Source organism: Oncorhynchus keta, chromosome 35 (assembly GCF_023373465.1).
Source record: "Oncorhynchus keta strain PuntledgeMale-10-30-2019 chromosome 35, Oket_V2, whole genome shotgun sequence".
NCBI classification, from domain to species: Eukaryota; Metazoa; Chordata; class Actinopteri; order Salmoniformes; family Salmonidae; genus Oncorhynchus; species Oncorhynchus keta.
Window position 1 is genome coordinate 78,366,486 of NC_068455.1, and position 12,757 is coordinate 78,379,242.

At 46.4% G+C, this 12,757-nt stretch overlaps 1 long non-coding RNA gene across 5 annotated transcripts; it reads right to left on the reverse strand.

Moving 5' to 3' along the window:
* Positions 1-1,382: 1,382 nt before the first annotated feature.
* LOC127916304 (uncharacterized) lies at positions 1,383-8,194 on the reverse strand. 5 transcript variants are annotated; one of them, XR_008094301.1, is made up of 4 exons: positions 7,857-8,194; positions 7,441-7,792; positions 3,102-3,155; positions 1,383-1,504 (listed from the first exon to the last, which is right to left on the reverse strand). It is a non-coding gene; the product is annotated as an uncharacterized LOC127916304 (long non-coding RNA). The 5 variants fall into 5 exon arrangements; XR_008094299.1 differs by lacking the exon at positions 3,102-3,155 and adding an exon at positions 6,967-7,030 and having other exon boundaries at positions 1,383-1,494; XR_008094298.1 differs by having other exon boundaries at positions 1,416-1,504; positions 2,910-3,155.
* Between the last annotated feature and the right edge of the window lie 4,563 nt (positions 8,195-12,757).

Here is a 12,757-nt window from a genome sequence, read left to right on the forward strand (position 1 = left end):
TCCAGACAGACAGGTACCCAGACAGACAGGTACTCAGACAGACAGCCTCACTGTGTTCCTCTACCTCCCACACACTTTTTCTTCTGTCTGTCTGTCTCTGTCTGTGTCTCTCCTGTCTGTCTTTCTCTGTCTCTGTGTGTCTGTCTCTCTGTCTGTGTCTCTCCTGTCTGTCTTTCTCTGTCTCTGTGTGTCTGTCCCTCTGTCTGTCTCTCTGTCTGTGTCTCTCCTGTCTGTCTTTCTCTGTCTCTGTGTGTCCCTGTCCTCTGTCTGTGTCTCTCCTGTCTGTCTTTCTCTGTCTCTGTGTGTCTGTCCCTCTGTCTGTCTCTCTGTCTGTGTCTCTCTTTCTTTCTCTGTCTCTCTCTCTCTCTGTCTCTCTCAATCCAACATGTGTTAACATTGACAAAGCAAGTGAAGTAGATAATATACAAAAGTGAAATAAACAATAAAAATGAACAGTAAACATTACACTCACAAAAGTTCCCAAAGAATAAAGACATTACAAATGTCATATTATTTTTATATACAGTGTTGTAACGATGTACAAATGGTTAAAGTACACAAGGGAAAATAAATAAGCATTAAAGCTCCCTCTTTCTGTGTCTCGCCCTCTGGTCTCTAGCTCATAAGTGCAGTAACCTTATGACGTCTCAAGAATCGAGTTTCCTCTACCGTGAGTGTTGAGTAGGGGGACGCCCCCCTCCCTAGCAGTTTTGATTAACGACTGGGGTGGCACAGACCAGCGTGTGAATATACAGGAGCTTTGTGTGTGTTTGGGGGGTCATCCATGTCCGCAGCGATAGAAACTCTCTGCACTGCTGCGTGCCCCTCCCCTGTCAGCTGAGACCCTCGTGTTTTGACTGGGGTGTTCTTTAGGAGACCGTTGGGGTGTGTGGAGACGGAGGGAGGGGGGGGGGGTTCATGGTTGTCTATGCTGTGAGAACACTAGAGAGAGAGAGAGAGGTGTCAAGGATGAGAACACTGTTTTGTGGTCTCTGTCTAAACCCTGAGTGCTCTACTGATCTTCTATAGATGCTTTGAAACAGACCAGACACTAACTTCCTCACCCACACTATGTAACCTAAAGTACCCTCCTCACCCACACTATATAACCTAAAGTACCCTCCTCACCCACACTATATAACCTAAAGTACCCTCCTCACCCACACTATGCCACCTAAAGTACCCTCCTCACCCACACTATGTAACCTAAAGTACCCTCCTCACCCACACTATGTAACCTAAAGTACCCTCCTCACCCACACTATGTCACCTAAAGTACCCTCCTCACCCACACTATGTAACCTAAAGTACCCTCCTCACCCACACTATATAACCTAAAGTACCCTCCTCACCCACACTATATAACCTAAAGTACCCTCCTCCCCCACACTATGCAACCTATACTAACCTCCTCACCCACACTATATAACCTAAAGTGCCCTCCTCACCCACACTATATAACCTATACTAACCTCCTCACCCACACTATGCTACCTATACTAACCTCCTCCCCCACACTATGCTTCCTATACTAACCTCCTCACCCACACTATATAACCTAAAGTACCCTCCTCACCCACACTATATAACCTAAACTACCCTCCTCACCCACACTATGCAACCTATACTACCCTCCTCACCCACACTATGCTTCCTATACTAACCTCCTCACCCACACTATGCTTCCTATACTAACCTCCTCACCCACACTATATAACCTAAAGTACCCTCCTCACCCACACTATGCTACCTATACTAACCTCCTCACCCACACTATGCTTCCTATACTAACCTCCTCACCCACACTATATAACCTAAAGTACCCTCCTCACCCACACTATATAACCTAAAGTACCCTCCTCACCCACACTATGCTACCTATACTAACCTCCTCACCCACACTATGCTACCTATACTAACCTCCTCACCCACACTATATAACCTAAAGTACCCTCCTCACCCACACTATGTAACCTATACTACCCTCCTCACCCACACTATATAACCTAAAGTACCCTCCTCACCCACACTATGCTTCCTATACTAACCTCCTCACCCACACTATATAACCTAAAGTACCCTCCTCACCCACACTATATAACCTATACTAACCTCCTCACCCACACTATGCTACCTATACTAACCTCCTCACCCACACTATATAACCTAAAGTACCCTCCTCACCCACACTATGCACCTATACTAACCTCCTCACCCACACTATGTAACCTAAAGTACCCTCCTCACCCACACTATATAACCTAAAGTACCCTCCTCACCCACACTATATAACCTATACTAACCTCCTCACCCACACTATGCTTCCTATACTAACCTCCTCACCCACACTATGCCACCTATACTAACCTCCTCACCCACACTATGTAACCTAAAGTACCCTCCTCACCCACACTATGTAACCTAAAGTACCCTCCTCACCCACACTATATAACCTAAAGTACCCTCCTCACCCACACTATATAACCTAAAGTACCCTCCTCACCCACACTATAACCTAAAGTACCCTCCTCACCCACACTATGTAACCTAAAGTACCCTCCTCACCCACACTATGCCACCTAAAGTACCCTCCTCACCCACACTATGTAACCTAAAGTACCCTCCTCACCCACACTATATAACCTAAAGTACCCTCCTCACCCACACTATATAACCTAAAGTACCCTCCTCCCCCACACTATGTAACCTAAAGTACCCTCCTCACCCACACTATATAACCTAAAGTACCCTCCTCACCCACACTATATAACCTAAAGTACCCTCCTCACCCACACTATATAACCTAAAGTACCCTCCTCACCCACACTATATAACCTAAAGTACCCTCCTCACCCACACTATATAACCTATACTAACCTCCTCACCCACACTATGCTTCCTATACTAACCTCCTCACCCACACTATGCTTCCTATACTAACCTCCTCACCCACACTATATAACCTAAAGTACCCTCCTCACCCACACTATATAACCTAAAGTACCCTCCTCACCCACACTATGTAACCTAAAGTACCCTCCTCACCCACACTATGCTTCCTATACTAACCTCCTCACCCACACTATGCTTCCTATACTAACCTCCTCCCCCACACTATATAACCTAAAGTGCCCTCCTCACCCACACTATGTAACCTATACTAACCTCCTCACCCACACTATGCTTCCTATACTAACCTCCTCACCCACACTATATAACCTAAAGTACCCTCCTCACCCACACTATATAACCTAAAGTACCCTCCTCACCCACACTATATAACCTATACTAACCTCCTCACCCACACTATGCTACCTATACTAACCTCCTCACCCACACTATATAACCTAAAGTACCCTCCTCACCCACACTATGTAACCTATACTAACCTCCTCACCCACACTATGTAACCTATACTAACCTCCTCACCCACACTATGCCACCTATACTAACCTCCTCCCCACACTATATAACCTAAAGTGCCCTCCTCACCCACACTATGCTTCCTATACTAACCTCCTCACCCCCACTATATAACCTAAAGTACCCTCCTCACCCACACTATGCTTCCTATACTAACCTCCCACCCACACTATATAACCTAAAGTACCCTCCTCACCCACACTATGTAACCTATACTAACCTCCTCACCCACACTATGCTTCCTATACTAAACTCCTCACCCACACTATGCCACCTATACTAACCTCCTCACCCACACTATGCCACCTATACTAACCTCCTCACCCACACTATGTAACCTAAAAGTACCCTCCTCACCCACACTATATAACCTAAAGTACCCTCCTCACCCACACTGTATAACCTATACTAACCTCCTCACCCACACTATGCCACCTATACTAACCTCCTCACCCACACTATGCCACCTAAAGTAACCTCACCCACACTATGTAACCTAAAGTACCCTCCTCACCCACACTATATAACCTAAAGTACCCTCCTCACCCACACTATATAACCTATACTAACCTCCTCACCCACACTATGCTTCCTATACTAACCTCCTCCCCACACTATATAACCTAAAGTGCCCTCCTCACCCACACTATGTAACCTAAAGTGCCCTCCTCACCCACACTATGCTTCCTATACTAACCTCCTCACCCACACTATGCCACCTATACTAACCTCCTCACCCACACTATATAACCTAAAGTGCCCTCCTCACCCACACTATGTAACCTAAAGTACCCTCCTCACCCACACTATGCTTCCTATACTAACCTCCTCACCCACACTATGCTTCCTATACTAAACCTCCTCACCCACACTATATAACCTAAAGTACCCTCCTCACCCACACTATATAACCTAAAGTACCCTCCTCACCCACACTATATAACCTCACCCACACTATGCACCTATACTAACCTCCTCACCCACACTATGCCACCTAAAGTACCTCCTCACCCACACTATGTAACCTAAAGTACCCTCCTCACCCACACTATGCCACCTAAAGTACCCTCCTCACCCACACTATGTAACCTAAAGTACCCTCCTCACCCACACTATGTAACCTAAAGTACCCTCCTCACCCACACTATGTAACCTAAAGTACCCTCCTCACCCACACTATATAACCTAAAGTACCCTCCTCACCCACACTATGTAACCTAAAGTACCCTCCTCACCCACACTATATAACCTAAAGTACCCTCCTCACCCACACTATATAACCTAAAGTACCCTCCTCACCCACACTATGTAACCTAAAGTACCCTCCTCACCCACACTATGCTTCCTATACTAACCTCCTCACCCACACTATATAACCTAAAGTACCCTCCTCACCCACACTATGTAACCTAAAGTACCCTCCTCACCCACACTATATCACCCTAAAGTACCCTCCTCCCCCACACTATGTAACCTAAAGTACCCTCCTCACCCACACTATATAACCTAAAGTACCCTCCTCACCCACACTATGCCACCTAAAGTACCCTCCTCACCCACACTATGTAACCTAAAAAGTACCCTCCTCCTCCACCCACACTATGCCACCTAAAGTAGCCTCCTCACCCACACTATGTAACCTAAAGTACCCTCCTCACCCACACTATGTAACCTAAAGTACCCTCCTCACCCACACTATGTAACCTAAACCTCCTACCCTCCTCACCCACACTATATAACCTAAAGTACCCTCCTCACCCACACTATATAACCTAAAGTACCCTCCTCACCCACACTATGTAACCTAAAGTACCCTCCTCACCCACACTATATAACCTAAAGTACCCTCCTCACCCACACTATATAACCTAAAGTACCCTCCTCACCCACACTATGTAACCTAAAGTACCCTCCTCACCCACACTATGTAACCTAAAGTACCCTCCTCACCCACACTATATAACCTAAAGTACCCTCCTCACCCACACTATGTAACCTAAAGTACCCTCCTCACCCACACTATGTCACCTAAAGTAACCTCCTCACCCACACTATGTAACCTAAAGTACCCTCCTCACCCACACTATATAACCTAAAGTACCCTCCTCACCCACACTATATAACCTAAAGTACCCTCCTCACCCACACTATATAACCTAAATCCCAAAGTACCCTCCTCACCCACACTATATAACCTAAAGTACCCTCCTCACCCACACTATGCTTCCTATACTACCCTCCTCCCCCACACTATGCTTCCTATACTAACCTCCTCCCCACACTATGCTTCCTATACTAACCTCCTCACCCACACTATATAACCTAAAGTACCCTCCTCACCCACACTATATAACCTCCTAAACTACCCTCCTCACCCACACTATGTAACCTAAAGTACCCTCCTCACCCACACTATGCTTCCTATACTAACCTCCTCACCCACACTATGCTTCCTATACTAACCTCCTCCCCACACTATATAACCTAAAGTGCCCTCCTCACCCACACTATACCCTCTTCCTATACCTAACCTCCTCACCCACACTATGCTTCCTATACTAACCTCCTCACCCACACTATATAACCTAAAGTACCCTCCTCACCCACACTATATAACCTAAAGTACCCTCCTCACCCACACTATGTAACCTATACTAACCTCCTCACCCACACTATGCTTCCTATACTAACCTCCTCACCCACACTATATAACCTAAAGTACCCTCCTCACCCACACTATGTAACCTAAAGTACCCTCCTCACCCACACTATATAACCTAAAGTACCCTCCTCACCCACACTATATAACCTAAAGTACCCTCCTCACCCACACTATATAACCTAAAGTACCCTCCTCACCCACACTATGTAACCTAAAGTACCCTCCTCCCCACACTATGTAACCTCCTCACCCACACTTCCTATACTAACCTCCTCCCCACACTATGCTTCCTATACTAACCTCCTCACCCCCCACACTATACCCTCCTTCACCCACACTATATACCTAACCTCCTCACCCACACTATATAACCTAAAGTACCCTCCTCACCCACACTATATAACCTAAAGTACCCTCCTCACCCACACTATGTAACCTAAAGTACCCTCCTCACCCACACTATGTAACCTAAAGTACCCTCCTCACCCACACTATGCTTCCTATACTAACCTCCTCACCCACACTATATAACCTAAAGTACCCTCCTCACCCACACTATGCTTCCTATACTAACCTCCTCACCCACACTATGCTTCCTATACTAACCTCCTCACCCACACTATGCTTCCTATACTAACCTCCTCACCCACACTATATAACCTAAAGTACCCTCCTCACCCACACTATATAACCTAAAGTACCCTCCACACTATGTAACCTATACTAACCTCCTCACCCACACTATGCTTCCTATACTAACCCTCCTCACCCACACTATATAACCTAAAGTACCCTCCTCACCCACACTATATAACCTAATGTAACCCTCCTCACCCACACTATGCTAACCTATACTAACCTCCTCACCCACACTATGCCACCTATACTAACCTCCTCCCCCACACTATATAACCTAAAGTGCCCTCCTCACCCACACTATGTAACCTTCCTATATGCTTCCTATACTAACCTCCTCACCCCACTATATAACCTAAAGTACCCTCCTCACCCACACTATGTAACCTCCTCACCCACACTAACCTCCTCACCCACACTATATAACCTAAAGTACCCTCCTCACCCACACTATGTAACCTATACTAACCTCCTCACCCACACTATGCTTCCTATACTAACCTCCTCACCCACACTATATAACCACCTAGTGCCCTCCTCACCCACACTATGCCACCTATACTAACCTCCTCACCCACACTATGTAACCTAAAGTACCCTCCTCACCCACACTATATAACCTAAAGTAACCTCCTCACCCACACCTATATAACCTATAACCTAACCTCCTCACCCACACTATATAACCTATACTAACCTCCTCACCCACACTATGCTACCTATACTAACCTCCTCACCCACACTATATAACCTAAAGTACCCTCCTCACCCACACTATATAACCTAAAGTACCCTCCTCACCCACACTATATAACCTATACTAACCTCCTCACCCACACTATATAACCTAAAGTACCCTCCTCACCCACACTATGTAACCTAAAGTACCCTCCTCACCCACACTATGCTTCCTATACTAACCTCCTCACCCACACTATGCTACCTATACTAACCTCCTCACCCACACTATATAACCTAAAGTGCCCTCCTCACCCACACTATGTAACCTAAAGTACCCTCCTCACCCACACTATGCTTCCTATACTAACCTCCTCACCCACACTATGCTTCCTATACTAACCTCCTCACCCACACTATATAACCTAAAGTACCCTCCTCACCCACACTATATAACCTATACTAACCTCCTCACCCACACTATGCCACCTATACTAACCTCCTCACCCACACTATATAACCTAAAGTACCCTCCTCACCCACACTATATAACCTAAAGTGCCCTCCTCACCCACACTATATAACCTATACTAACCTCCTCACCCACACTATGCTTCCTATACTAACCTCCTCCCCCACACTATATAACCTAAAGTGCCCTCCTCACCCACACTATGTAACCTAAAGTACCCTCCTCACCCACACTATGCTTCCTATACTAACCTCCTCCCCCACACTATATAACCTAAAGTTCCCTCCTCACCCACACTATATAACCTAAAGTGCCCTCCTCACCCACACTATGTAACCTAAAGTACCCTCCTCACCCACACTATGCTTCCTATACTAACCTCCTCACCCACACTATGCTTCCTATACTAACCTCCTCACCCATGCTATGGGTGCAATAATATCTTCCCCCTCCCTCCTCTCCTCCTCCCTCCTCTCCTGCTCCCATGCTACCACCATACAATAACTTCCTCTCCTCCTCCCTCCTCTCCTCCTCCCTCCTCTCCTGCTCCCATGCTACCACCATACAATAACTTCCTCTCCTCCTCCCTCCTCCTCCTCCTCCCTCCTCTCCTGCTCCCATGCTACCACCATACAATAACTTCCTCTCCTCCTAACCTCCTCTCCTGCTCCCATGCTACCACCATACAATAACTTCCTCTCCTCCTGCCCTCCTCTCCTCCTCCCTCCTCTCCTGCTCCCATGCTACCACCATGACAATTTCTAACTATCCTCTCCTCCTCTCCCTCCTCTCTCCTGCTCCCATGCTACCACCATACAATAACTTCCTCTCCTCCTCCCTCCTCTCCTCCTCCCTCCTCTCCTGCTCCCATGCTACCATCATACAATAACTTCCTCTCCTGGAGTTATATTTTTAACTCTCTTCCTGGTCAGACAAGAGACTAGAGAGATCTAGAACACCTTATCAGCAGTCAGCATCACAGATGTGTTTTTCTATAGGCTGTGTCTGCACCCTGCACACAATACTGTGTGTGTGTGTGTGTGTGTGTGTGTGTGTGTGTGTGTGTGTGTGTGTGTGTGTGTGTGTGTGTGTGTGTGTGTGTGTGTGTGTACTGTGTGTGTGTGTGTGTGTGTGTGTGTGTGTGTGTGTGTGTGTGTGTGTGTGTGTGTGTGTGTGTGGTGTGTCTTGACTGTGTCTTCTCTTAGCCTCAGAGGGACAGTTACCCGATCTGACCTGGATTGGTGATTGGTCGAATCAAGTGTGTTAGTGTTGGGTTGGAACAGAAAAGTATTTCCTGTTTGGTCGAAATGAGTTTGACCAAATACACAGAAATGTTCTTGATTGGCTAATTTCTAAACTTATCCAATCCGTTAACTGGAAATATTCTAATTGGAATTATACATCACTTTTACCCGCCTGCATAATGTGAGTTGCTGACCTGATGTGGCTTGTAAAACCAGGAGCTTTGGGGTAGAACCAGGTACTCAAAATAAGGCTGTATGAAATATGTTTTGTCTGGTGTCAAGAATTTATTTGATATTTAAATTTGTACTCGGAGCGCGGACCTACTGGCAGGTGTCTTGACTGGTGTCTTGACAGGTGTCTTGACAGGTGTCTTGACTGGTGTCTTTACTGGTGTCTTGACTGGTGTCTTGACTGGTGGCTGTGACTGGTGTCTTGACTGGTGTCTTGACTGGTGTCTTGACTGGTGTCTTGACTGGTGTCTTGACTGGTGTCTTTACAGGTGTCTTGACTGGTGTCTTGACTGGTGTCTTTACTGGTGTCTTTACTGGTGTCTTTACAGGTGTCTTGACTGGTGTCTTTACTGGTGTCTTGACAGGTGTCTTGACTGGTGTCTTGACTGGTGTCTTTACTGGTGTCTTGACTGGTGTCTTGACTGGTGTCTTGACTGGTGTCTTGACTGGTGTCTTGACTGGTGTCTTGACTGGTGTCTTGACTGGTGTCTTGACTGGTGTCTTGACTGGTGTCTTGACTGGTGTCTTGACTGGTGTCTTGACTGGTGTCTTGACTGGTGTCTTGACTGGTGTCTTGACTGGTGTCTTGACTGGTGTCTTGACTGGTGTCTTTACTGGTGTCTTGACTGGTGTCTTGACTGGTGTCTTGACTGGTGTCTTGACTGGTGTCTTGACTGGTGTCTTTACTGGTGTCTTTACTGGTGTCTTGACTGGTGTCTTGACAGGTGTCTTGACAGGTGTCTTGACAGGTGTCTTGACTGGTGTCTTGACTGGTGTCTTGACTGGAACGTTCAACCCTCTAAACGAGAGGCTGCCTGGATCTTTCGTAAAGTGACTGTTCCACTGGATGTCATAAGGTGAATGCACCAATTTTGTAAGTCGCTCTGGATAAGAGCGTCTGCTAAATGACTTAAATGTAAATGTAAGACCCTTGCTCCCTTCAGTCTCAACGTAGACTTTGATCTGAAGCCATTCTTGTGACTTTGCCATTGTAATTGTTTGTAAGCTTGTGTAGTCAAATTAATCTATGATCGTATGTTATCCATTTGTTGTTTATATGCTGTTCTTTGTATGACATTTTAATATTCGATAATTAACCAATGATATTAGGACACTCTTGGCCATTATTACAGACACCTGTGTCTTTTGACACTATATAAACGAGTCATCCCGCAGTGTTTGTGATTATACCCTGATGAAGACAGCTTGGCAATTCAATTTTCTGAGCTCCTAGAGTGTGCGGCCCTCTTTTATTTTCAAGCTTTCTACTCCGCTAGCCAGCACCTCGCCTAAATAGGTGTGCGTTTATTTTCCTTCTAGACCAGCCTGTAATACCAACATGTTTCAAGCAGACCACCATAGTCCCTGTACCCAAGAAAGCAAAGGTAACCTGCCTAAATGACTACAGACCTGTAGCTCTCACGTCTGTAGCCATGAAGTGTGTTGAAAGGCTGGTCATAGCTCACATCAACACCAATATCCCAGAAACCCTAGACCCACTCCAATTTGCATACCGCCCCAACAGATTCACAGATGATGCAATCTCAATCGCAATCCACACCTCCCTTTCCCACCTGGACAAAAGGAACACCGGTGTGAGAATGCTATTCGTTGACTACAGCTCAGTGTTCAACACCATAGTGCCCTCAAAGCTCATCACTAAGCTAAGGATCCTGGGACTAATCACCTCCCTCTGCAACTGGATCCTGACTCCCTGACAGGCAGCCCCCAGGTGGTAAGGGTAGGCACATCTGCCACGCTGATCTTTAACACTGGGGCCCATCAGGGGTGAGTACTTAGTCCCCTCCTGTATTCCCTGTTCAAACACGATTCCAACACCACTATTAAGTTTGCTGATGACACAACAGTGGTAGGCCTGATTACAGACAACAATGAGACAGCCTATAGGGAGGAGGTCAGAGAACTGGCAGTGTGGTACCAGGACAACAACCTCTCCCTCAACACGATCAAGACGAAGGAGCTGATCGTGGACTACAGGAAAAGGAGGGCCGAACAGGCCCCCATTAACCCCGACTGGACTGAAGTGGAGCGGGTTGAGAGTTTAAGGTTCTTTGGCGTCCACATCACCAACAAACTATCAGGGTCCAAGCACTCCAAGACAGTCGTGAAGATGGCAAGACAAAGCCTTTTCCCCCTCAGGAGACTCAAAAGATGTGTCATGGGTGCCCAGATCCTCAAAGTTATACTGCTGCAACATCGAGAGCATCCTGACTGGATGCATCACCGCCTGGTATGGCAACTGCTCAGCCTCCAATCACACTACAGAGGGTAGTGCTTACGGCCCAGTACATCACCGGGGCCGAGCTTCCTGCCATCCAGGACCTAGGGTAGCCTAGTGGTTTGAGCGTTGGACTAGTAACCGGAAGGTTGCAAGTTCAAATCCCCGAGCTGACAAGGTACAACTCTGTCGTTCTGCCCCTGAACAGGCAGTTAACCCACTGTTCCTAGGCTGTCATTGAAAATAATAATTTGTTCTTAACTGACTTGCCTAGTTAAATAAAGGTTAAAAAAAAAAATATATATATATATACACACTAATCTGTGTCAGAGGAAGGCCCAAAAAATTGTCAAAGACTCCAGTCACCCTAGTCATAGACTGTCCTCTCTGCTACCGCACGGCAAGTGGTACCGGAGTGCCAAGTCTAGGTCCAAAAAGCTCCTTAACAGCTTCTACCCCCAAGCCACAAGACTGCTGAACAATGAATCAAATGGCCACCCGGACTATTTAAATTGACCCCCTCCTTTGTTTGTAAACTGCTGCTACTCGCTGTTTATTATCTATGCAGTCACTTCACCCCCACCTACATGTACAAATTACCTCAACTAACCTGTACCCCCGCACATTGATTCGGTACCGGTACCCCCCTGTATATAGCCTCCACGTTGACTCTACCGTAATACCCTGTATATAGCCTCCACATTGACTCTACCGTAATACCCTGTATATAGCCTCCACATTGACTCTACCGTAATACCCTGTATATAGCCTCCACATTGACTCTACCGTAATACCCTGTATATAGCCTCCACATTGACTCTACCGTAATACCCTGTATATAGCCTCCACATTGACTCTACCGTAATACCCTGTATATAGCCTCCACATTGACTCTACCGTAATACCCTGTATATAGCCTCCACATTGACTCTACCGTAATACCCTGTATATAGCTTCCACATTGACTCTACCGTAATACCCTGTATATAGCCTCCACATTGACTCTGTACCGGTACCCCCTGTATATAGCCTCCACATTAACTCTGTACCGGTACCCCCTGTATATAGCCTCCACATTGACTCTGTACCGTAATACCCTGTATATAGCCTCCTCGTTGACTCTGTACCGTAATACCCTGTATATAGCCTCCAAATTGACTCTGTTCCGTAAT